We start from the raw sequence: 25,822 nt of genomic DNA, 5'->3' as shown, positions 1-25,822 counted from the left end.
AAGCACTGTCTGGTATGTGGTCAAACCCACAACAAATGGTGACCTGCCATGTCAGATTTCCCTGCTTTGATGGTTATAAAGTTCGCATGTGATGTAGAACAGATTCAAAGAGGAAAAGCATTGCTTGCATCTTCAGCACACATTTCCTGAAGCAGACCAGAAGCTGTATCAGCTGGTCACCTTTATTCTTCTATAGGAGTTTGAGTTAAACAGGCCAGAATCCCACCTATGCTCTGTTATGAATGCTCCCTGTAACAGAGGGAAGCAAGCCTGGCTTGGGATGCAATGTCCTTTCCAATATGGTAGCAATATATCTTTCCAAGCACTTTTAAAGCGTGTTACGGTTACCAACCATGTGAACAATCCAGCTCACAGTTGCCATGGAGTTTGGGCCCCAATTTCTTTTTCTCCTTGTCTCTTTGGGGTAAAGTAGATTTTTATGCCAGATTAACCAAAGTGCTGCTCTTCTTTGATCTGCAGTTCAGGCCACGGTTCTGACTGGAGAAGGGAAAAATAATTCACCAGGGTGCTCCTAACAGCAGCCAAAAAAGCTTGGGTTTCCAAGGTTTCCCCCATTTCCTTTCCAGGAGAGACCTCAAGAAACTAGTAACATGTTAAATATGTAGGGAAAGGTTTCTGGTTTGCTCTTCATGTCTTTCTCACTCGCTCCCTAACTTGAACAAATACCGACCTTAGAACAGTCTCCAGGTGAACCATCAGAAGGTGTATATAATACTTTCAAGTTATTAAATAACCACAGTATCCTACCTCTCAGCTTCCCTTTTCCACCCTGTTCCTCCCTGCCATTGTTCAGGTGTGAAGCCCTTCACAGAGCCCTTACACACAGGGCTTAGCAGGACCCACAGCTCAGTGGGTTGCAAAACAACTGCCTTGCATCACGGACCACAGCACTGTGGTCATCCAGCTTCCCCAGCAAGTAGTTAGTCCCACAAAGAACACCTTTAAAACCAGCTGAATTGCACAAGTGAGTTCCATTAAAAACCAAAGTCAGTATAAGAAAGAATAGACATTATTTAAAAGTATTTTTGACACCACATCTAAGAACATCTCTAAAGAAGAGGAAAACTCTAGCAGGAAGCTTCATCCAGACTGGTGCAGATGATGTTAAATGACACACATTCCTCAGTGCTTATTCTAAGCCTCAAATTTGCATTCATTTGCTTGCATTCAGCCATCTCTAAACCATTTTAAGGACTGAAATAACAGTAACAGCTACAGCTGAAAAGAAAACTTTGTCAGTTCTGACCTTAACTAAGTCAGGCATAACAATGAAGTCCTACAGGTAACAGGAATAAAGTCATCTAAAGAAGGTAGATTTAGGGGTCTTCTTGCAGTGAGGTATGTTAGTCTAATACGATGATGACATCTGCTTACTCATGGCAAAATTAACATTAAAGTCTGCATAACTCAGAAGCATATAAGCAATACCAGGTGCTTGAGTAGCACTTAACCTGGTGTTGATTATATCACATGTGAAACCCTGAGCTCTGTCTTTCAGCAGAGAAGTTGCCAAGAACTGACTCTCCAGTGGCACCAGAGGATTTGGGAACAGCTCATTAGTGCCCTGCAGAAACAAAGGATTAAATTGTGCCCCCAGACATTCAGCTCACACCATTACAAAGCCATTCAACTGAGTCCAGAGCTTTTTAGAATCATCAGGGAGTGGGACACTGAGAAAGTTAGGAGGAAAAGGTGAGAAAGAAAGCAGTCATGCCTACAAGGGCCAGAAGCAGGGAAACTAGAGCTCTGTCAGTACTCCATTGTATGGCAAATCAGAAACCGTGTCTTCTGTAGCTCTACAACTTCTTTTCTCCCCTTTTTTTCTAGTTTTCCTCATTTAGAATTACAGAACTCCTCCATTTGCAGCCTAGCCTGCTTTTTGGTTCAGTCAAATCACGTATTCCTTCCTGTGAAACAGCTCAGCTGTTTCTAAGCCAGTCCTGAGGCAAACCCACCTCTGCTTCTCCCTTAAGTGGATGCTTCATTGTACACCACAACAAGCCAATTTCAACAAAGCAGGTTGCTATTTTGCAAGTGGGAAGTTCAGTGTATGAACCAATAGCATACACCTATACAATATACAACTGACCAAGGCTGGGACTCCATCCAGGACATCAGAAGGTAACACTTTTTCTGTAGCAGTCCTGTGTGCTATGCAAGTAGGTTAGTTACTTTGTGAGTTTCATTTTGGGGGGTTTAGTTGTTGTTTTCATTAAAAGGAAGAGTCATACCGTGCCAAAAATTGACTCTTCTTTTTGGAGTGATACAGGGAGCTGCTGCATTTGACTTCTTTGGGCCTACAGATGAGTGACAGACAGACACAGCAGCGGACGATGTCAGCAGCTATGTTTTTTGCCCCATTGCTGTATGCATTTTAGCAGGAACTCCCCAACTTTTAAGCCCTGGTTTCCAGGCTCTAAGTTCAGCTGTACTAAATGGGCACAATCCTGCCTTGGAGCTGGTAAGGAACTGGAGGATGCCTGAAGCAAGTAGGCTGACAATGTCCAGAGAAAGCTCACATCTTTCCAGAGATTCAGTGTTGGCTGAACTTTGCCATTCAATCTACTTCAAAGGACTGTTCCTACCTGCTCAGAGAGGGAGCTCTGCAGCCTCAGATCATCTTTGTTCTACTAAGTCAGACAGACAACGAGAAACGCTCTCCACAACATGCCTTTATAAGAAAAAAGGAATGTTATTCACATAAAATCATGGAAAACAAAATGAACTTAAACAGTTGCAGCAGCTCCTGACTGAGACAGTGGCAGCCTAGAAAAAATGGTGGGGTTTGAGATGTTGTCTTCCCAGGAAGTTTCAGTGGCTTAGTGAACAGAAAACACAAAGACTCCCAATAAAGTCTCAACTATAACTGCTGATTCCTTTAGCAAGCACTTACACCCACATCCAAACTGTCTTCACATTCCCTAGGTGTACAATAGGACAAGCTAAGTAGTTGTCTCCTACCATCTAAAGGCAGGAAATCTTTCTCCAAGGTGATGTACCTTGACATGCACCACAGCAACCCCATTTTGACAGTGCTGATGTTGATGAGATAGCAATCACTGCACATATTCTGTGTTTCCCCTTCATCCCTGGTACAGAAAGGAACCGGTTAACAAGAACACAGGAAACTCCTTACAAATTGGGAGTGACGGCAATTTCCTGCAATAATTTAGAAGATTTTCACTTGCTTGGTTGGGTTGGTAACTCATATCCTTAGGCTGAAATTCAAGAACCTAAAGTCTTGACACACAATCCAGTGATTAGTAATATAGATGGATGTGAAATATACTGGACCAAGTTCATCAAACACCTACATTAGGTGTAACCTAAACGCTTTTCAGACAGGTTTTTGGTTTCAAAACACTTTTAGAAAGCTTGATATTGGAGAAGAGTCTCAGAAAATGGACTCTGCTCCAGAAAAGCTGCCACACAGTCAATGAGAGTTGTGTGCAAGTGCAAAGAGCCAAGCAAAGACTTTAGGATGGGATTTTCAAAATCCCTATGGAATAATTTTTGGAGGCAGAGAGGGCATTTAGGCATCCATCCTACTCCCATCAGCTTTCTCAAGGAGGTAGTAAGCTCTCTCTTTGCCATTTGTAAAATCTCTCTGCATAAATCCTAAACTACCTAAGCACTTGCAAACATTCTACTGCAAGCCTCTAGCTGCAGGGGAAGTCCTCATGGTTATCAAGAAGCACACAGCTAGCTTTCCAAAGCACAGACTAACCTGAGTGCAGGTTAGGCCCTGAGCTCTCCTGGCAGTTCAGGCACTTCATTCTGTTGCCAAAATGTGCACTTAACAAGCTGAAGACATTTCCTCATGCAAACATTTAAAGATCTGACTCTGACCTCCAAAATCTGTATATTACTGACTGAAATCAGGTGGGGAAATGTTTCAGAAAGCCCCCATGCATTTGGATTAATAGAGTCTTTCAAGATTCATTTTCCTTATGAGCACAGCTTTAGCTGATTTTTCACAAGAGAGATGTTCCTGTGTTTAAAGATAGAATATGTGGCTGGTATGTGATACAGCTGAGGAAAACAAGCCAGGCAAACACCCTGAACTCACTGTTGTGAACCAGATGCTTCCACCTCACAGCTTGACATAAACCACACGGTTGGATGTCCAAGGGGCACTGTGTCATGCTTTACTGTTGCATTGTTCTCCCCTCCAGCAGTGAGTTGCATTACAATCTGTAAAGTAGTAAACCCACATAGACCATTATAAATAGTCATGGAACGCCCTGGAGTGACTGCAGCAGAGCTGGAACTGCACTCTCGGAGCCCCTCAAGGAATTTCAGCTGTGGCTTGACTCTGGGGACATCACTTATCCTATCAGCTGAATATCTAGTAGACAGGTAGATGTGGGCCTTCACACAAGATGTGACAAGGTATACAGCTGCTTCAGTGAATATATGTTTGCTGGGATGAGGCTTTAGGGGTTTTCAGTCCTAGAAAACAGCAGTCATCTCTGTGCCATCTGATTTCCCATAGTCTGTCTTCGACAACAGATCCTCCCTTTGTGCAAGGGAGGAAGCAGTAGCTAAGGCCCAGCTTAGGAGATCATTTTAGAAATAAGAATAATTCAGAGCTTCTTCTTGGCCAACCCATGTAGTTCCTCACATGTGCACCACTGAAAGTGTCCCCAGTCCACATGAGCAGCCTAGGATGGACTAGCAGCATCTATCTCGCTCCATGATGATGGCTTAGGGAGATGCCACTACCACCCGCTGCAGGGCCCTGCTAAACTCTATAGATACTGCCTCCTCCTGGAGCTGTGCAGATTCCCACCCTCTAACACAGAGCTGTGCCATCCTCCAGCTGCATGTGGGAATTTGGCTTGTCCTGCTGGTTGTCAGGAGTAAAACACAAGGTTTGCCAATCCTCAGCTCATGCTCTGTCCATAGGCTCCACTCTCGCTCTTTCAGAAACTAGTAACAACGTGGCTTGAGGAACCCAGCGCTTTTCGTACACTGGTTAAGGTACAGGAATACACCTACCCTCTGGGAGGTCCTCTTATTTCCTTTTTCCTCAATTCCTCATTGCAATTCCTAGCACACTGAGCAGTTATGAGAGCAACACAAAGTGAAACATCTTCTCACTGCTGGCGTTTTTGTCAGCAAGCATCTTGTCCTGCAAAATCAGCCTAACAGCTCCTCCCAAGGCTTTCCTGGTTTTGTGGGTGACAATGGCTATTGAAAACCGGGGAAAACCAAGAACTCCAGGACATTCCCAGCATCTAAGAATTATCTCAGATTCTCACAAAACTGGGGCTGAGATTGACTGCACTTTCTTCCCCCTCTGTAAGTCCATTCTTAGGTCTTTCTCAGCTTGTATTATTTGTTGCCAGAACTTGGGTGGTTTGATGCTCTGCCTTACTCAGGTGTTCACAGAACTTACCTGTGTGCCAGATTTGTTATGAAACCTCAAGCTGTAGGCTTCAGGCAGCACAATTTTCATCAAGTTTCTGCCTTACTTGCAATTTAAAATGTGCTCTGCAGGCCCTATCTTCCTCCACAAAGGACAGTGCAGGATCAAGCTGTCCCTGTAAAGCAGCATGCCTTACAGAGCAGTAATTCCTTTAACTCGCACATCATACATCGGTTTAGTGATGCCTAGCCCAGTACTTGAGCAACAGAGACAGAAGCAAAGTGGGCCAGGCTGTGTGTCCTGAAGCAAAAGAAGAGAATTGCCTCCTCTGGTTTCCCAGGGATCACACAATCCCTCTCCCTTTCACGAACCCATCAGCTGAGAGGACCCCTTTACATCTCCCCAGGAACAGGCAGCAGCTGTCTAGCTCACACAGATTTGCACTCCATGACATTGACCTTCTTACCCCACCTCACACGCTCGTGCTCAAGACAGGAGCTGCTGTCAGCCCCACCGTACCTGGGCAATCACTCCGCAGAGGGCACAGTGCTCATGCCTCTGCGTGTGTATTAAAGCGCCGCAGCCGGCTAATTCTTTACAGCTTGCACCTCTTAGCCCTCGTTATGGCAGACAGTTGGGCGCCCCTGTACAGTTAAAGATCACAGGCCTTGATAACCTGGCTCTTTGATTTATGACAGCCCAGACCTTAGTGATCACCTAATGAGGGGAACCTGGAGTGTCAACCTGTTTATTAAATACCCAGAACCAGCTGTAGGCCCAGCCAAGGAAGTAAGTTAATCATATTTCTCATTTATTTTGTGTATCCCTCTCAGTCCCCGGCTCTCCCCATTCTCTGCTCCGTTCTGCCTGGCTCCCTCTTTTCATCTCAGAAGGGGAGGGATTTCGGACAGGTCATTTACGGAGACTGTCAGGGGGCCAAAATGTTTGCGATTTCCTACTGATTTCTTAGGTGTTTAGAAGTTAATAATATTCAGCACCTCATGATTCTTTCCTAGATGTCAAACAAAGACATGAAAGGCAAGGAACCCCAGAGGAAAGGAGGGGGAAGGAGGGAAAAGGATGGAGCAGCAGGGGCAGGAGGAGAACAACTTTCCTTTTTCCCCACAGTTTTAAAGAAAACTGCATCCAAGAAAAACCTGGCCTTTAGTACTAACACAAAGAAAGCACAAAGAACCATGCAAACATTTCCCTTGCCTTGAGTGAAACAAACATTTCTTTGCTCTTCCTCTGTACTACCTTGGGCAGTAAAAGCTAAGATCCCAAAGGCAAGGATTCAACCTGTAAAACTACTTTAGATTTATGAGTTTTCCCCTTCTATCCCTATTCATGGCTCTTACTTGCCTAATCCATTTGGGTTTTCATTTTTAATCCCTTTGAAGAAACTTGTGAAAGACAAAACTTGCTAAAAACATCAACTGAATCCATCCAACTGATTGGACACAACTGGAGACATGCAGGGAGAAAAGACACCCAATATTATAATAGCAGACATCACATAATCTGGATAACTTATATACAGATCTAGGGCACAAAGCGAGTGCATTTATGTTCATATTAATATATGGTGATGAACTTTATGATAATTAAAAATTTAATGAAGCTCAGCTATCACCAGGTCAAGTATTTTCATTTCTCTTTGACCACAACATATCACTTTCTTGAACTAGAAGAGTTTTGAACACAAAAAGGATACCTCTTATCAGTGCACACAGGTTCTGCTATCTCACAGGATGGAGCTGGCCACAGCAACTGTGAATGTGCCTCTGCATAAGCCTGTCTGCTCCATCTGGAATGATAAACCTCCAGAACTGAGGCAATAAATGCCCTCACTTATAAATAGTTTGGTGAAACACAAATGCAGAGAAACTACTCACATACCTGCTCTGATCCCATGTGGGACATTGAGTCAGACCCCATCCCTTGTGCTCTATTGAGAAAGGATGAGGCAGCTGCACAGAGCACCAGAAAAATGCAGTGTTCAGTGTTCTCACAGACCAGTTCCCTACCTTTTCCTTCATCCAAACCAGCAGTGTGCTATTTGAATTGCAATCAAATCTCTTCTGAAAAGCTGAAGTACATTTCTGCATACTAGCCCTGAGGTCACCAGGGCTGCATACCACAGCAAACAGGTCCACAACAAACTGAAAGAGGTAAAGCCTCTGGGCTAGCTGTTAGGGGAAAGGCATTACTTGCCTCTGCTATCATCTGAGAGTCCAGAATTTAAGAAGGCTATGGGATGGCCATAAGCTTTTAAGTTGCAAATGTCAGACAAGTATCTTCACTTGTGGCCCAGTACAATCAGATATGATTCCTAGGTCTGGGCTCATCATACAGTAGGTTGTGCCTGTTCATACCTCTGCTTCTATCACAACCTAGGAAAGCAGTAGTTGGCTTTCAGGGAAGGAGCAATGAGCCTCATATCTCCCTTTTTATACTGATTGAACTTTGATACTTCTAATAGCGCCTTCCAGAGCGCTCAAGCAAAAAGCTTCCCCATCTTTCACACTGACTAGGTGAGGTTACAGACTGCAGCCTGCAAGGTTCTCCGTCAGTGAACTAACAGGGATGGAAAACACAATGATTCCTTGTTGTCTGAGCTGCAGCAAAAGCAAACCTCCTGACATGCCAATCCTGCAGGTCTCTCCCAGTGAGATGCCAAGACTTCCAGAAGTCAAGCTGTCTGAAGTTGTTGCCTCATCGTTTCAGGCTCAATATTGCAGAATTAGCCTAAGAAAACAAGTTCTGCTATTCACAGAGGCTCCACCTTGCCAGGATGATTTTCAACCAGACACCTGATCTCAGCTGAGCATCTCTGCAATTCCAGCCCTGGAATTTCACTGTTGTACCCTTTCCTCCCACCTGAGGCAGCACTCAAGGTTAAAGGCAGCTCTCGCTTTAGCATGCACCTCTGTCTCCTCGTGCATCTTCCCAGGCTTGCTATCACACCATTAACCAGCTTTTGTAACTCAAAGGAGGAGCTCAGTGAGCCTTCTCTGAAGAGCCTGAGACTGACAGCTTTACCAATTCAACCCCACTGCCTGCTCTCACAGATGAGTGCTTCAAGCAACCAAACTCATGCCCCCTCTACACAACACAAGAATCTCCCTAAAGCCTCCTCTTGGCTCACTCACTCACATGGGCCAGAAGAGCCCACAAGGGCAGCCCAGAGTGCACTTTCTCTGGTGCTTTGTCCAGCCTGCTTGGAAATGGTGGGGAAACGTTTTCAGTTGCTGCAGACTAGCTTGGTTTTTAGCTTCAGAAACCTTAACGCTTTGCTTGGTTTCCTTTTATCTGCCTCTTTATCTGTTTAAATTTAGCCTGGTTCCTATATGCTGTTTCCCAAGTCTGAGCCAATATCTGTTACGTGCTACCCAAGGGGAATCTTTCTCTGCCACTTTCCTTCTTCCTTCAGCTTGGCTCATCCTCTCTCAGGAACTGAGGCTCCCTTGACCCAAAACAGCTCTCCTGCTGGCAGCTGCTGCTACCGGAGGTAAGATGTCTTCAAGGCATGACATGAAGGCGACTGCAGAAAATAGAAGCAAATCCTAAAGGCTGCCTGTGTCTACATAATATATTTATTTAATTGATATGCTCTCAGCTTTCCTTAATAGAAATTGTCAGAAGCATCAAGCAAAATTGCCTCTTGCTATTCACTGGGTTCCCCACAGCAGGCAGGTAGCAGATGGGGATGGGAAGAAATTGCTAACTGACCTTATTGTGTGGAAATGAGCCTGCAAGCACTTGCAGGAGGAATGTTTCAAGGCTCAACCGAGAAATAATAATGCAGACATTGTAAGCAAGCAGCTGAAGTGGGAATCGGGAGCAAAACAGGTTTGTGTTGAGAAGGGACTTGAAAGGAAGAGAATGTACTGAGCGGCTGCTTGCATCAGGAGGCAAGCCTGGGGCTGGTTCTCTAGCTGGGGACGCTGGGGGGAGGTTGGAGAGGGAGGAAAGAGTTGTTTTCCTTCCCTCTGAAGCCCCTGCAGCCAATATGACTGGCACCTGTCACTCAGTCCCTGTCTGCTGTGCTCTCTTTCACTCAGATGCTCTGTCTGGCATTGAAAAGAGCAGAACGTGTAAGGAAGCCACTGCAGGCAGCTGCCTCCAGGCAGACGGGAGCAAGCATCCAACGCACAGAGCTGTCACTGGCCTGCTGTCACCCAGACAGTGGCAGCTCTAGAAGGGCTGTCAGATCATGATGGCTCCAATGGGTCAGCAGGGACATGCCTTCCCCTCCTCCCTGCCATGCTCCCTGCCCTTAATGCTTCTGACTACAGTGTAGCCTCAGAGGAATAAAGGGACCCTTGTAGCTAATCAGCCCACACTCTCCCCCATCACAGAGCCACCTTAGGGGAGGAGACCAGTCTAAGTCTTACCCACATCCATTTCAGTTTAAAGCATACCCTTGTCACTGCTTCACTGCATGATGGGGTATTTTGTGTGACATGCTTCACAGATCATTGTCCTGTTTGGTTTTAACCCCTCAGCAGTCCTACTGGGAGAAAAGGTTTTCCATACTAGATGAGGCTCTGTTGCAACAGCTCTCTAGCAATCAGATCTGTGATAGCCAGGCTACAGGGGCAAGACAAAGAGCTGAATCTTTACAACTGGACATGAATAAAGCCTGCTAAAAAAATCTTACTTTCCTTTCCCCTTCTGTCAGCCAGAATAGCAAATCCATTCTTGTTAACATCCTTCCAGAATAGCAGAGCATTATCTCATGAGAAAGCCTCCAGGGCCTGCTATGACTGTGATGACAACAGCAAACCCAAACAGGCAAACCCAAAGTCAGTGGTTTGGCTGCTCACATGGCTTGCAGTGGCAATGCTGGACATTCCCTTGCTCCATGGCATATCTAGCCATGATGTCTGCTGGTAAAAAATGCCCACACACAGTAGCACAGACTTCTTACACAGCTTTAAAACAAGAGGAACATTCTTCCTTTCCTCAAAGCCCTCAGTTACAAAGACAAGGAGTACATCGCACAAACTGCTTCAGCTACTCAGGCACAGAAGTCCATTTGGGCCAGACTTTTGCCCTGTCTTTTTGCTTCCCCCCACTCCATTAGCTGATGCTCCCTTTACACTCTCTCTCTCCTCACATTGCTCATTTTGCTTTTTCACATTTGTCCCCATCCCCTGTACTCCAAGGGCAAACACAGGAATCCCATCCTTTTTCACGTTTAGCTTTGTTATTGCATAACCAAAGTAAAGCATAGGCAGAGCACACTGGATTTCAAACAAGTCGGTGGTTTCACTGCAGCAAACCCCTTCTGTCTGTCTTGAAGTTCAATCCTAATCTTGGCAGGCAGCATTTGCAGGAATACACACAACCCTGTCACCTTCAGTGAGACCAAGCTGGGTTCCAAGGTAAGATGCGCTCTCCTAGAGATCAGCTCCACAAAGCTATACAGGCAGCTTAAGACACAAATCTTGGACCAACCTTCTTATCTCTATAAGTCACTTTGAAGTCAAGAGGAGACAGGTCTAACTCATTTGGTGCTTTTGTAAAGATCACCAGGCATTTCAGATAGCTATACAGCTTTGTAAATCTGGCCCTGAGGCTCAGACCCTCCAAAAAGGTATTTAAAGCTTCCAGCCTCCACTGTCTTCAGTGCATGATCAGCACCTTAATACTTTAGTAAATCCAGTGCTCATGCCTGAATCACTTCTGAAAATGGCACACAGCGTTAGTCAATAGCACACAGCAGCACACGGGGCAGAGGTCCCTAAGCTGCTAAATCCACCACAGAGCAGCACAGGCTGCCTGGGTGCCGTGCAGATCCTGGGGCAGCCCAGCCACATTAGCAGGATACCACACTCCTGTTAGTAAGCCCCACCTGGTGAAGACTTGCCCTGAGGCTCCCGTGTCACTTAGGTGCTTTTAAAATGTTGCCCTTCAACTAAATCCAGCTCCCAAATCAGTCTAATGACAATTCTGCCCCCTTGGCTTCACTTCTCTTCTGAAACGTTCCTGTGCCTGGAATTAGCTCACACAAACATTTGACTTGTTTTTCTCTTGCAAATACAGATAGAAACGCATAAATCAAGGCTTTTGCTCATGAAACACTCCCCCAACCAACTTGTATATAGAAACACAATGACTTTGGGGGAGTCCTGACAAGCAAACATTCAATGCAAGCTTGCTGGGCGGCTAATAAATCTGGCTCATTTCTGTCTTTCTCCCTCAGTCAGGAAGGAACCAGCTATTTTTAAATCTGGATTCATGTATGTAGCCAAATATAATGTTCTTTCTTCTGCGAGAGAGAACAGGAAAAGATTTCAAATGTCCTAACATTTCCTAGGCCAGCTTATCTCTCTGTCACTCTCCCCAAGAGAGACCCACTGTCTGCCTTGTCTGCTCAGGCTGTAAATTTGTTTTATTGTTATTATTGTTATTTTTTCAGGCCAGAGCTCTCTTTTACTATGTGTTTGCACAAAGCCTGGTACAATGAGACCAGCCCACTCTGGGTTGTGCCATTGTAGGAATAATAAGCCTATGCTGCAGGGGTATATGGCAATAAGATCCCTGCTACCCAATAGGATGAGCATTCAGGTCTATGCCTAGAAAGCGGGCAACACACCAACAAAACAAACCCCACAGAAACTGAGATGAAGCTTTCTCAGACATGGGGAGCTTACATACAGCCATGTCTGGTTTCCTCAGACCCCAGCCTTACTTTGGCAGGATTTTCCCATACTTTACATGTAAACAAGTACTTTTGTACTTTTCTGGACTGTGGCCCACACTGTCTGGCAGAGTGATAACTACCAAAGCTGATGCACTCGCTGTGAATGCCTAGACATTGAGGCAGCCAGACACAAGCCTTTCAAAACACATCATTATTAAACAGAGGTGTGGGTGGGAGGAGAATTCAGATCAGAAAGACGCACCCAAGGTTACCACATTGTGTTCTAATTTTAACACTTCTTATGACCCAGCAGCAGAACCTCTCTGGTTTTAGCTCATAATATCTCCAAATCCAGGAAGCCATTATGATTCTCTAGGGTCAAAGGTTGCTTGCATTGTAATTCACTTCCTCCTTTGGAGGTTTAATTTTGGAACTCTTTCTAATTGCCATTGTATATGACATCGTCTTTCAGATAACCACGGAATGATTTTTCTATTTGCTGGCTATGACTCAACCAACCAAAACAAAAAGAAAAAGCAACCCCCTACTTTCTTTGGAACAATTACTTAACAGTGACACAGACTTTGCAGAGGCTGCTCAACAGCCTCAGTTCTCAGCTCCAGAAATGGAAGGGTGGTACCTGCCGTACCGAGGGTGTAAGGACCACGTACACCGACACACTGCCAGTCCTGAAGCTCACTGCAGGCATCAAGATCTCTGATCTGATTAGTGACTCTTCCACAAGCAGTTACAGAGGTAAATCTGTTCAGTAGCTTTGAACAACACTATGGCTACCTGGTTCTTCACTGATCGACCTTCTGGTCCTTAATGATTCTGTATGCTTAATGACCATATCTGCCACATCTGTCTAGGTTCTTCTCCCCAGACAAATGCCCTAATTTTGTTTTGGCCCTACCTGGGGATACAGCTTAAGTTTCATAAATGTATTCTCTGAACTTTTACCTCTTCTCTTCTTGGCCCTTGATATTAACCTCACCACAATACCCACTTCTATTTCTGTTCCCACCACTGAGGACCTTTCTGTAATGAATGTCTGCTTAGCAACACTTCAAGAATCATGAGGTGGCTGATGCTACACAAAGGAAGATGGAAGAGAGAGAGAATATGTCATCCAAAAGAAAAGCACCATAAAATTAACAGGTCCTGTCTAACCCTACAATGCTGTTTCATCTCTCAGTTCACCCTGATTTTTTCCACCAGTAATTTGACAGTTTTGTTACTGGTTATTATTGTTCAGTGGCATCAGGAAAGCTTGAGTGTGCCTTACAGTAAGCATTGTGCAAACAGCTAGAAAATTACAGTTTCTGTCCCAGAAAGCTCAAAGACAAGGTGGAGGAAATAAAAGCAAAAGTGATTCAGTCCAGACCTATAGTATGGCAAAGGCTGATCTCAGAAGAGAAGCTGCTTTGCTGATACTCCTGGTTAGTAGAGTGGCTGCACAGCCTCTGAAGCTCTTGGGATACTGAGTTAATAGTGCTGCCAAACACACGAGAACAAGCAATACATTTAAATCTCTGTGCGACTCAGTTTCTCTAATAACCTTTAGCAGAGGAAAAAAATCTTCATAGAAAAGAAGCCTTGTTTTCATCAGGTTTGCGCGCGCCACTTAGCACAGTGGAGTCCGAATCTTTCAATGGGACCGCTAAGTACTACTATAACTGTTATATGTAAAGACAAATAAGGATATAATAGATTTGAGCAAATGGAAGAAAAAAGAAAATGGATTTACTACAATTCAATTGCTTTTGCTCCACCCCCAGTCACGAATGAATGTTTTGCTCACAGAAATGCTTCACTCCTGCAAGCATTCAAGTGCAATGGACTAAATCCTTTCAGACAGAAAAAAAACCCGAAGTTAAAAACTAGCCCTTTAGGATTAACAGCCTGCAGCATGCTAAATCCCAGCAGTGCACCCAGTTGTGTGCTGTGTGGAGGAGGATTGTCTGTAAAGGAATTAAAACACTTCCAGCCCTGTTGACACCCTGAACCGAAGAGCAGGGGGAGGGGTGTGAAGGAAGTGTTAGAAGTCAGAGTCTGCTGGAGAAAGTGTGAACAAGCCAATTAAATCCTGACACTTCTGGACAAAGAGGTCTCTTAGGAAGAAAGAGATTAGCACCTCCTATTCATCAAGGAGCAGCAGCCAGCCTGGCCCGACTGCAGGCACGAATGAAGAAGCTTTTCAGGGGCTGTAGGACTGGCTGATGTATCTCAAGTAGCAATGCAAAGGAATGCCTGCCCTGCTGTCATCGTGGGATCAATGTTCTCACCACCCCTTCCAGCAGCTGGCATGGTCACACACTATAGTTTTGCCTTTTTGCAGCCTGAGTGTGCATAAAGCAAAACAGGAGAGAGAGGAGAGCTGTTGAAATCGCAGCCACACTGTTGTTTCTGCTTTGGCAAGTCATTCCCCACTTTACCACCAAGCTTGTGCTAATCATGTCTATCAGCTTCACCAACAGTGCAGCAGACTTCATCCACCTATTCCATTCCCCCTTTTTTCAAGCCTAGGAGCAATAGAACAGTAACAACAACAACAACAAAAACTAGAGACAGCCACAATCACTTAAGTATTCAAACGCACTTGGACCTGGGCATTTGTTCTGGCCTATTATAGATCTAGGGATGATGTGAAGCTTGGTCAAATCACCATGATATGTGCATTAAGACCGTGCTGGATTGTCAACCCCAGAAAGACCCTATGGACCTGTGAGTTGGGCTTTTAAAGGTCCCAGTCTAGAAATTAAACTCATGATAGTCATGACGGTGGGGTGTAGTATTCATAGAATCATAGAATCAACCAGGTTGAAAAAGACCTTTAAGATCACCAAGTCCACCATTACCCCAGGACTGTCAAGTCCATCACTAAACCACGTCACTACAAATTAACCTTTCTGTTATCAGAAAGTAGTGCAGAAAACAACATGCCTGTGAACCAACTGAAACAAAGCAGAGGGATGCAGCTGGTCCCCTACCATTCCTTACTCCTGGTTTAGAGGTGTAAGAACTTCATGTCAACTGATATGATTAACGGATGTGGAATCCCTCATCACATCGTTTTGGGAGTGTGAGATAACCAGACTCTGCAAGAGTTCCTAGCTCCGACTGTCTCATTGTGGATACCCAGTCACAAAACAGACTATAGGACCTACAGAGTTTATAGTTGTGCATGCTTGAACCTTTTGCTACTTCAGACATACCAGCAACCTTCTCCACTAGAGATGTTACCTCCTTTATATATGCAGCTTACGTCACAGAATCAATTCCTACACAATGAAAGCATGCAAACAAAACCATATCAAAGTTCTCAGTTAGGGCACTAAATGAGGCACCCAGAGCAGTGGAGACTGCTGAGCTTCTTGCACACACCACACTGCCAATTATACTTTTATTCCAAGTACAATCCCAATGTTCTACACCTGACAGCACCCTGTTGCTCCCCACTGAAGCCTTCATAAACCACCATTTTCCACTTCGTTTACATATGGCACTTGCAAATCTAGCCCAAGTTTGACAAGGCTCAGTACAACCAGAGCTCTAAGATGAATGCCTCTATGTTTTCCTAACCAAAGTCACCCAAACTTGAGGAGGTGATGCAGTTATGGGAAGAGAAAATAGAGACTTCTTCTTTCTTTTTTTAACTAGAGTCAGCTGCTGACAACCCAGCTTCCCACTCCTCTCTTCTTTGCCTTTTATCTTCACACTAGTTTGGGCTGCCTATTGCCACCAATGTGAAAAACATTTTAAAGCACCTTTTCATTCAGTCGTCTACCACTGAGCGTGCACACATCCCTAAACAGTCATTACTCAGATGAGACTGTGTGAAAATCAGAATCCAAAATTCACATGTAGGTTAGCTGATGCACCCTGAAATAAGGGAACTTCCATTTAACTTGGCTCAATGACCAAAACCTATGGTGCATCTTCATGTGCTCCAGTTCAGACACTATGTAACTCTGGTTGTGACTTGAGTTTGGTTTCTGACTGAGGTCTCAAGTGAACTTTATACAACTTGAATTAAAAGGGCTTGTACAATTTCACTGTTTCCTTGAACCCCTGCACACCTCATTCCCTTACTCTTGACATAATGCCAGAGAAAGCACAAGGTTGAGGAGCTGGGAGGAAGCAAGAAGTCCAAGCTGCTAATGAGAGCTGATCAAATGCCTGGCATCTTCTATGCCTGTCCAACCTATGAATTCATTCTGCCTGTGTTCGTGTTCCTTTGGACTTCACCTTCTGTGAACAGTCCAGCCAACCAGCTTCATAGCAGGAAAAAATCTCAGAAGCAGCCAAGTTCGTAGTGTCACAGACTGGTTTGGGTTGGAAGGGACCTTAAAGCACATCCAGTTCCTATCTGCTGCCATGGGCAGGGACACCTTCCACTAGGGCAGCTTGCTCCAAGCCCCTGTTGTCCAACCTGGCCTTGAACACTGCCAGGGATGGGGCAGCCACAGCTTCTCTGGGCACCCTGTGCCAGTGCCTCAGCACCCTCACAGGGAAGAGCTTCTGCCTAAGAGCTCATCTCAGTCTCCCCTCTGGCAGGTTAAAGCCATTCCCCTTGGCCTGTCCCTACAGGCCCTTTCCAAAGCCCCTCTCCAGGTTTCTTTTAGCCCCTTCAAGCACTGGACGCTGCTTTAAGGTCTCCCCTTCAGGAGCCTTCCCTTCTCCAGGCTGACCCAGCCCAGCTCTCTCAGCCTGGCTCCAGAGCAGAGCTGCTCCAGCCCTCACAGCATCTCCATGATCAAGTTCTAAAGAAACATTTAGAGAATACTTGTTGAAAAGGAATTTTAAGATTATCAAACTCAAGTTTCATCCTAGCATCCTGCTGGTTGTCAGTGCTGGTGCACGTGTTCATCTTACCAGGGCACATGGTAACATGTTACATGACCAAACTACCCAACAAAAAATAGACAAGATCAGTTCACTTCTGAACTTGGAGTATTCACATTTGCCAACATTTTCCAACCAATCATTAAAAATAATCCGTTCTGGAAGACCAGAAGCGATTTATAAAGAGGAGAACTGTTTTGAAAAATCTCACCACTAACCTGAGTTCCATTCACTAACACAAGATCCTTTAATTTCCTTTCAGTGAGTACCATGTTAACCAACTGGGGAGGCACATCAAGGAGCAGCAACCTAGACCTAAACCACTGACATTTTAACTCTGTGATATAGGCTCAGGCTCAATTTGCATTTTGAACCCTCTGTGCCTTCGCAAAATTATGTCTATTTGGCAATGAAGGACTTTGGAAATGAAGGTCTTTGCCTTAGACTCACAGGAGACCTTCGGAAGTGGTTAAGTCCTAACCACATTCTAGGAACACAGAATGAGAAGAATCCTACTGCACAATATGGCTGCTCTCACTTGGCTAACTTGAGAGTAGTACCTCAACTATAGATAACTTCAGTTGCCTCAGGCAGTGAGGCAGATAAATTTTCCATGTCCAACCTAAGAAGTTCTTTCAACACCTATTTGGAAGTTCTCTGATGTTAAAAATTATCCTTCCATTAATTCCACAGACACCAGATTAGGTGCACACAAAGATGCAGAAGAAGGTGTCCTTCATATGCACATGACTTCTGCAAGGCAACTTTTTGTCTTTCAGTTGAACCAATTGCCGCCTATATCAGAGATCATTAAGGAAAAATGAGTTAGTTTGGGCTGCTCAGTATTTTGATTTAAAGCCTTCAAAGTCTTTCTCCTTAGGGCGCGTATTCACTGGGTCTCACTGTGTTTAGGTCTTTCCCCTTCTCCTCCCGCATTTAATCACAACATTACTAATGAAAACAAAAAAGAAACTCTAGCTGGGCCTTGCATGATTTAGGTACCAAGTAAACAGTACTTAACAGTTCTAATTGAAGGTCAGTAAATCCCCAAGAGATTAAATGAATCCTGCAGTGAGATGTGTAAATCTCACTGCCTTTTACGGCGTCCCAGCCAAGACCTTGTGCTCGGTTGTGCAAGACTTAATAAATGTGGTATGCACTTAATCAAAACCATTTTGCCACCAAAGGGGCAAAGGGGTGTAAATCACAATTACTCTTGGCACTAAACCACTGGCACAAAGAGGCCCACCAATGCCAAACATAATCAGGGGCTGGCTTCTCTCTCCTAGTTAGCTGTCTGGCACCGCCCGCAGGGCTGAGCGCCCGTTCTGGTGCTCGGCAGGGGAAATCCAGATGGGGAAAATGAAAGGCTAAAAAGGACAGCGAATGCACAAGGCTTATGCTTCTCTCCATCTCATGCTCTGCTTGCCCTCTGCCAGCTCTCACCCCAGTTTAGTAGCTATTAATAAGCTAAACCATGGAGCTTTGGCAACAGCCTGGTTCTTCGCAGCTAAACCGTGTAGATGTAATAATCCCATCAAAGTTTATGTCCCACGCTGTATTTCAAGGTTTAATAGCTGGTGCACTGAGAATACCCTGGAAAAAGTCTTTGAGAAGTTGGGTTTTTTAGAAGTTGGTTTCTTTCCACCAGTCAGGAATCCAGAATGGGCAAAGGAAGAGCGAGCCACTGGTGGCTCATGACAATTATCACCTTTGACCTGTGCCTCAATCAGCTACCAAAGTAGAATTATGGGACAAAGACACTGGATTCCTCAAGAGTGCAATAATGCCTAAAAACAGATGAAGACAAGGAAAGGAGGATCTAACACTCAGTTCCAGTGCTGAAGACCTTCAGAACAGCTACAAGATAGATCATCACAGTTTACCAGAGTTACTGGAAAGAGTCGTGATGATGCCAAGCAGCAGCAGAAAGACAGGAGAACCCCAAACAAAGCCACAGAGATACCTAACATCTGCTTGGAATTCAAGCAACAAAACTGGAAAGATAGAGGAGATCTAGTAATGCTATTAAGTTGCAGTTCATAAAGCAGGTTCAAGCCCTAATTCAGCTGTAATCTCAGAATCTCTTGGTACTTCAGCTTCTCAAGGGGCTGATCCCTGATCTGTTCTAGTAACTCAAGGTGTTTTTCCGGGCATAGCAGGTGACATACATGCTGCCTAGCTTTCTAAGGTGGAGTTTTCAACATTAATTCTGAGCCAGACATTGCAAAACAGGGGTCTTGGACACATCTGATTAATTGTTCTCAAAAGAAATTCCATGGTTCTATCTGTTAATTATAAAGGAGCCAATGGCTTACAACCCAAAATACTTGAGTTCTCCACACAGACAAGGTATGCTGGGAATGTTTTGTAATGCACACACAGACAAGGTATACTGGGAATGTTTCGTAATGCACAAACAACATCATATCTGTAGCAGAAAGAAATTAATACCATAAATATGCTGCATTATGTGACTGTGCTGCACCTCGACCCTAGAGGAGAACGACAGGTATTATGTGTTACTGCCTTATGCAAACCTTCCACCTGTCCAATAGCATCTCTTGTGCTGAGCACACAAAGCTTTTATCTGGTCCACCACTTACATGTAATGTCCTTTATGCACACTGCTGGTTCTTACTGGGATGTGGCTTAGTTTAAGGCGCTGAAGGCATTTATGCCTTGCAGAGATGCTTCCTCCAGCCAAGCAGGGGTAGCACTGCAAGACCATGCATTCTTTCTCCATCTCTCCTGCCCATGTAACTCTCAGTTCTGTAAAGTTTTTCTTCCCACTGACGCACCACTGTGCAACAGCAGCTGATTTACATTCGCAGCACATTGGAAGTCTGGAATAAAGGGATTCTCCAGCACCATAGTTGGTGGATTGGGACAATATGCTTCTCTTCCCATCAGCCAGCAGCAAAAAGCTGAAAACACACAAGTTGCACTTACCCTACTGCTTTCATTGTTTTCCTTGCCACCTGTCTCATTCTATCCCTTCCTCTCTCTTTCACCTCTCATGCAGTCATACGCTCATTCCTTTACTTCCTTCATGCTTCCCCTTCTCTTCATTATTCTTCCACTTAAGACATTCCCACATTTTTTCCTCTATTTTCTTCCTGCCTTGTCCCATGCTGTTCTTATTTCCCATTCTTTCACATTGCAGTTTTCCTTTCTCTCCCCTCTCTCCGTCTCTCCCTCCCCTTCCCATCATCTTGCTTTCCCCTTCTACCTTCTTTCCCTCTCTCCTCCTCCCCCAGTGTGCCCGGAGCTTGAGCAGAAAGTCGGATGGAGCCTTAATTGCTGCTCCCCCGCCTGACATCAATCGGAGATGACATCTCCTGCACAAGGAGCTGCAGCCGTCCTTTTGCATATTCCCTCTGTCTGAGCAAATCAGGAGAGATGTCACAACCAGGAAGCTGGAAGCCATTGAAGAAGCAGGGAGCCACAGAGATCATTGTGAAGCTAGCATGAAACAGTGAAGAGGTTGGTAAACCGTGCTTCCACAACGGGTTCTTCCAGTGCTTTCTGCACTGTTGGTCTCAGGCTCAGAGCACTGACAGGAACTGACATTTCAGAAGTTGCACAGCAATGTTACACCAGGGTTTTTAAACAAAACAAATGTTTGTGTTCAACCCCATTATGGCTTTGTGGCTCCCCGTGGGAGGGTGACTTGCCAGTAATTGAGCAAAGATGGTATTTCATGGCATAGGGAACACCAAGTACTTACACTGTTTTAGACCTAATCTTTGTGGAAGCCACAACGCAGGGGAAAGGACCAGTGTAGGCAGCTGTACCAATGCACTCCATTTCAAGACCTGACACAGGAGCTTCTATGAATGCCTTCGCCAGAAGATGCAGACCTTTTGCACTTCAGCCCTCACTCCCACATGGCCTTCCCCCAGTCACTTAACTAAAATAGTTATTACAGTACCACCATGTCCCCTATCAGTTATCTCTCCTCTGGTCTCTCAGCATTTGCTATTCAACTCCTTAACCCCACTTTAACCTGCAAATACACTTTTCCCCTCATCTGCTGTCAAGGCAACTACACAAATGCCAGGACGTTGGCTTGGTTCACATCAGCATGCTAGAGAGAACTTTCAGCAGTGGCTGCAAGTTTTCTCTCTGAAATGCCCTCTGTAGCTCATGTGAAACCACGCTTGAACTTCAATTACCAGAAATATTAGGCCTATAATTGTAGAAGGGAGTAAAACAGTAAGGAAATGCTGATGTCCAAGTCCTAGCAGGAGTATTTCTCTTATATCATTCTTTGTATCACCTCCAAACACATAACTTGCACTCACATATATATCAACAACTGCATGTGGTTCACACTGTAGAAGAGTCAAGAGTGGAGTTTAGAGCAAGAAATTTGCTTTATTTGGTGCCTCCAAAGGATTTACTTTAATATTTTACCTGCAATGCACTGCAATTGTCACATGCTTAAAAACTAAACTAATAAGAAATGGATAATTTTATTTTCTTGGTAAAGCCATAGAGCATCAACATGTCAGTGTTCCATTTACCCACCAGACAGCGAGAGTTTCTTTCCTGGTTTTCCATGTGTTCATATTTCAATCCTTTTCCTTTTCTCTGTGTTCTATGTTATTAAACTGAGGCAATACAGTGAACAGACTACGCAGCGCAGGCGTGACATTGTTAAACGCGTACAGATCAGAAAGGGCTTCACAGAGCATGGGAAGTATCCTTAGCACCACACTCCATATGAAAACACTGAGACACCAAGAAGGGAAATCCATGTGCTGCATGACCACAGGCAAGCTCAGAACTCCTGTTTCCTGGCTCACAAGTCACTATTAGTTCCCATCATACCAACACTGAAAATTGCTTCATTGCACTGAGATTTGGGACTGAAGCTTGTGTTTTGAACTGCTTTTAGTGTCTGCCTCCCACTACAACTCACAAGCACAGATTTATAGTAAAAATATTCAAACAGTGTCAAAATATTTGCAGAGTACTTGAAGTGTACCTAGCTTATCTAGCTACCAAGTAGCTATTCAATAGCTATTCTCCTCCACCTTCGTTCTGTTCTGATCAGTTTCAGATGGACTTTACTATTCATATTAAAAATCAGCAACAGATTTATCCAGTTCTGTGTTACGAACAGGCTTAGATCCTCTATACTGTCAGTATTGAAGAAACCAAAGCAACAACAAAACACACTACCTGAAACCCAGGAATAAACACGCTACCTGAAACCCAGGAACCTCAGCAGAGCAGGAAAGAGAAACAAAAGTGACTGGGAGCTATAGCAAATCAACACCTCCTAGAGAAGCAGTTAAAGAAACCCCTTTACCATACACAGGCTCTGCAGAGCTCCACGAGGCCATTCAAGTCAAAGTAGAAGGCACTGGTAGCATATTCAGTGTGAATCCTTCTATGGAGAGTTAAGGCCCAGATCTACCAGGGGGTAGAGATGGTGGGAGTTATTAAGCAGCTCTGAATCATCTGAGAATTGTGTGAATGAAGTTATCTAAAGATTCTTCCATGTTCGTGTCACGCTAACCTCTCCTGGGAAACGACATCTAACAATGCAAGACAGGACGATGTTCTTCATTGCCTCTTAAATGAGACCTGTTGCTCTGGAGGACAGGTCCTCAGACACCATTGTCTTTAATCACATATTTACACTGTGCCATTGTGAAGCCAGAGAAAGATGTTATAACTGTAACGTGGCAGTGCACAGCCCCAGCACTTAATTCAACAGAGAGCTGGGCCCAGTTATTGTAAAGATCTGATCTCACAAAACACAGCCACTCTTCAAGGTCTTCAGAATCCTCCACTAATCTCACTGAGTTTAACCCAGAGTTCCAGATCATAGTGCAATTTAAACATGTCATATGGGTGAGAAACACAAACCTGCTTTCCCCATTTTAAACTGTTATACGGGACAAGTGCTCTCTGCTTCTGGCAAGAGTCTGTTAACATGCTATCAGACAGAGGATTTCCATAACTTGCTTACATCACTAGAATAAAAGCAGACAAGAAAACCAGAGCAAAGTTTCTGAATGAAATACTACCATTTCAGAGCACCAGATTGGCCTAGAAAAAGCAGTTTCAGGTTTCAGAGATAAGGCACTCAAGTACAAAATAAAATGGGGGAAAAAATAATAATAAGGAAAACAGAGAATTAAAGAGCCACTGTGCCAAATTCAAAGGCTGGACACACTGGACAGGCACAGGCGAGAACAGATAGTGGCCCTCAAACTAAGTGTATGTGTATACATGTGAGTGTAAGCACACATGCAATACTCTGAGGAGAGATTAGTGTACATGAGCTAAACTTAACAGTTCACCTGCACCTCTTTGGTACTAAGACACATTACCTGATAGCACATACAGAGCTGTTTGAGACTACGCCTATGTGAACCTGGACAGTAACATAAGGAAGGAAGGATTTGACATACTGAGGCTAACAAAAGAGAAGATAGTAAATGTCTTCCTGCACTGGGAAAAAGTGGCAGGTTTCTTCTTTCCCCCATCCTAACAAAATAGGTAAAGTTGAAATTGTGGAAGAAAATGCAGTTCAGTAAGTGACCCCTAAAAACACTTCATTAAAGGAGTCAAATCATCAGCTGGAAATTCTGCTTTATTGAAAGCTGCAAAACAAAGCTTCATTTGGTGCTAAAGGAGTTTCATTATGAAGCACCAAAACCTGGGTTTGCTGACCAGCTGAAGTAAAAGACTATGGGGAAAGAATCAGTTTTAACAGTTTTAAAGCTTCTTCCTTTCAACCAGATGATCTGCAATTTTACACAAGAGTTGTTAACTTGGATAAACTGCAATCACCTTTCATAGCTTTGCTTTATAGTGTTCTAAGCTCAGAAATGGTCAGGAAATGTGATTTTCCCATCTTCCTTAAGATAGAATATATCAAAATGAATCACTAATTCCATCTAGAGCTGCCAACTGGCGGAAAGACTGCCTAGCTGTACACAGAACAGTATGTATTCCCTATTTAGTGTCTGTGGGGTTAGCACAGAGCCTTCCTCTCACAGTTCTGTGTTTCTCATTCAAAGATCACATTCTGAAAGCTTCATGCAATGCTCTATTTGAAATCTCAACCAAGTAAAACTGGTGCAGTACTTTCCCAGGGGTACTCCTGACAGGGAGGAACCATCCTTTAGTAACCTCAATTGTTTTTAATCCTTGAGCCGCAGAAGGTTACTTTAAATGTCAGTTATTGGAATTGTTTCGCTGCTGATCATTAGTCAAATACCTTTTGTTGAGTTCATGTCCCTCAGCCAGAGTGGCCATATTTGTATGGACTTTGACAATTCTATGCAAATTCCAAAAAGGAACAGCCCACCCTTTTCTTTCTTTCCCCATCACCTCGGCCTTGCTCTCCTGACAATGCCTTCTTCCAACCTGGCATGCATGTGCAAACACGTGAACTAGTCTGGTTTATAGCTAGCCAGAGGAAAAAAAACAACCAACCGAACTCTATCAATACCTCAGTCTAAATCAGTACAGATCCTCACAAAAAGGCAAGCCAGAACAACAACAATGGAGGGATCTTTCCACAGCATTTTTGGCTCAAAAAGCTCAAAGAACTACTGTGTGTGTGCACACTCTGGCACATACATATACAACACATGCATGCTGTGTATCAGCTTCGGAGTTCCCGTAGCTCCAGCTGAAGCTTCTCAACAAGACTTCTGTTTTCATACTCAGGATGTAGATTCTTGTTTTGACAGGAGTAACCAAAAAAGGAAAGTGTGAAGACAGCTTAAGAGAAATAGTGTTTCAGTACCACAATCGGTAAGAAGGGACAGGCTGGATTGTGTACATTAGACATTTCCACACCACCCCTTTCTCCTTCTCTAATCTCAGTGGCACTGCTACAGAGCTCCCCACCTCCCACTTCACTACAGAATCCTTTTCCCCACTGCTTCATTTGCCAGGTCAGGAAGACATGAACATGAGGTGTCACGCTCTCGCTCACCTCACAGGACGTGGCTGCCTGCAAACTTGTGCTAGTGAAGGCTGGAACCTGGGCATGAAGATGCCAGGAACGATTCCTCACCAATATCAGATCAGCTATGGAAAGTAAACACTAGTGACAGTAATGGATCAGAAAGCCACTGCAAGCATCTTGGAATCCGCCTTTTCTCTTAATCATCCTCAGAATCCAATTGCCTTTCCCCCTCACAACCCACCCTACACCTAGCCTAACCATTCATTTTGCCACTCTAGGCAGCTTATAGCCATCAACAGTGAGAATAAAAGCAGTCATTTTCTCTTCCTCTTCTTCCTTGGGGCAGCAAGGTAAGGAATTCACTTGGCAGAAACTGCTGAAAAGTCTCAAAGTAACACTGCGCAAGTTATTTTTGTTCTGTATACTACATATACACACGTGTATATATCTCTCATATATTATGAGTATATATATATTTATGTAAAGAGTGCTATTTGAAACACAGTTTCTCCTGTTCTTTCACAACGTGACTGCCTCTGAGACCATGTCTGAAGCTTCAGTTATATACTCGCACTTACTTAGTGCATGAGATGCAAGAAGCTGCACTGAAAAGGGAATGAGACCTTAGATGAAGTCAGGTCGACGGAGCGGTTTGCCTTAGTCGATGAGGAATGGGTTAGAGATCAGTTGAGCAATCTGGACATCCATAAATCCATGGGTCCAGATGGGATGCACCCGCGGGTGCTGAGGGAACTGGCAGAAGTCATTGCTAGACCGCTCTCCATCATCTTTACCAAGTCTTGGGAAACGGGAGAGGTGCCTGAGGACTGGAGGAAAGCAAATGTCACCCCAGTCTTCAAAAAGGGCAAGAAGGAGGACCCGGGTAACTATAGACCGGTCAGCCTCACCTCCATCCCTGGGAAAGTGATGGAGCACCTTATCCTTGGTGCCATCTTAAGGCATATCAAGGATAAGAGGGTTATGAGGG

The sequence above is a fragment of the Pezoporus occidentalis genome, unplaced genomic scaffold, assembly GCF_034315485.1.
Source record: "Pezoporus occidentalis ecotype Australia unplaced genomic scaffold, CSIRO_AGI_Poc_V1 ctg37, whole genome shotgun sequence".
NCBI classification, from domain to species: Eukaryota; Metazoa; Chordata; class Aves; order Psittaciformes; family Psittacidae; genus Pezoporus; species Pezoporus occidentalis.
This window is presented reverse-complemented; position numbering follows the sequence as displayed.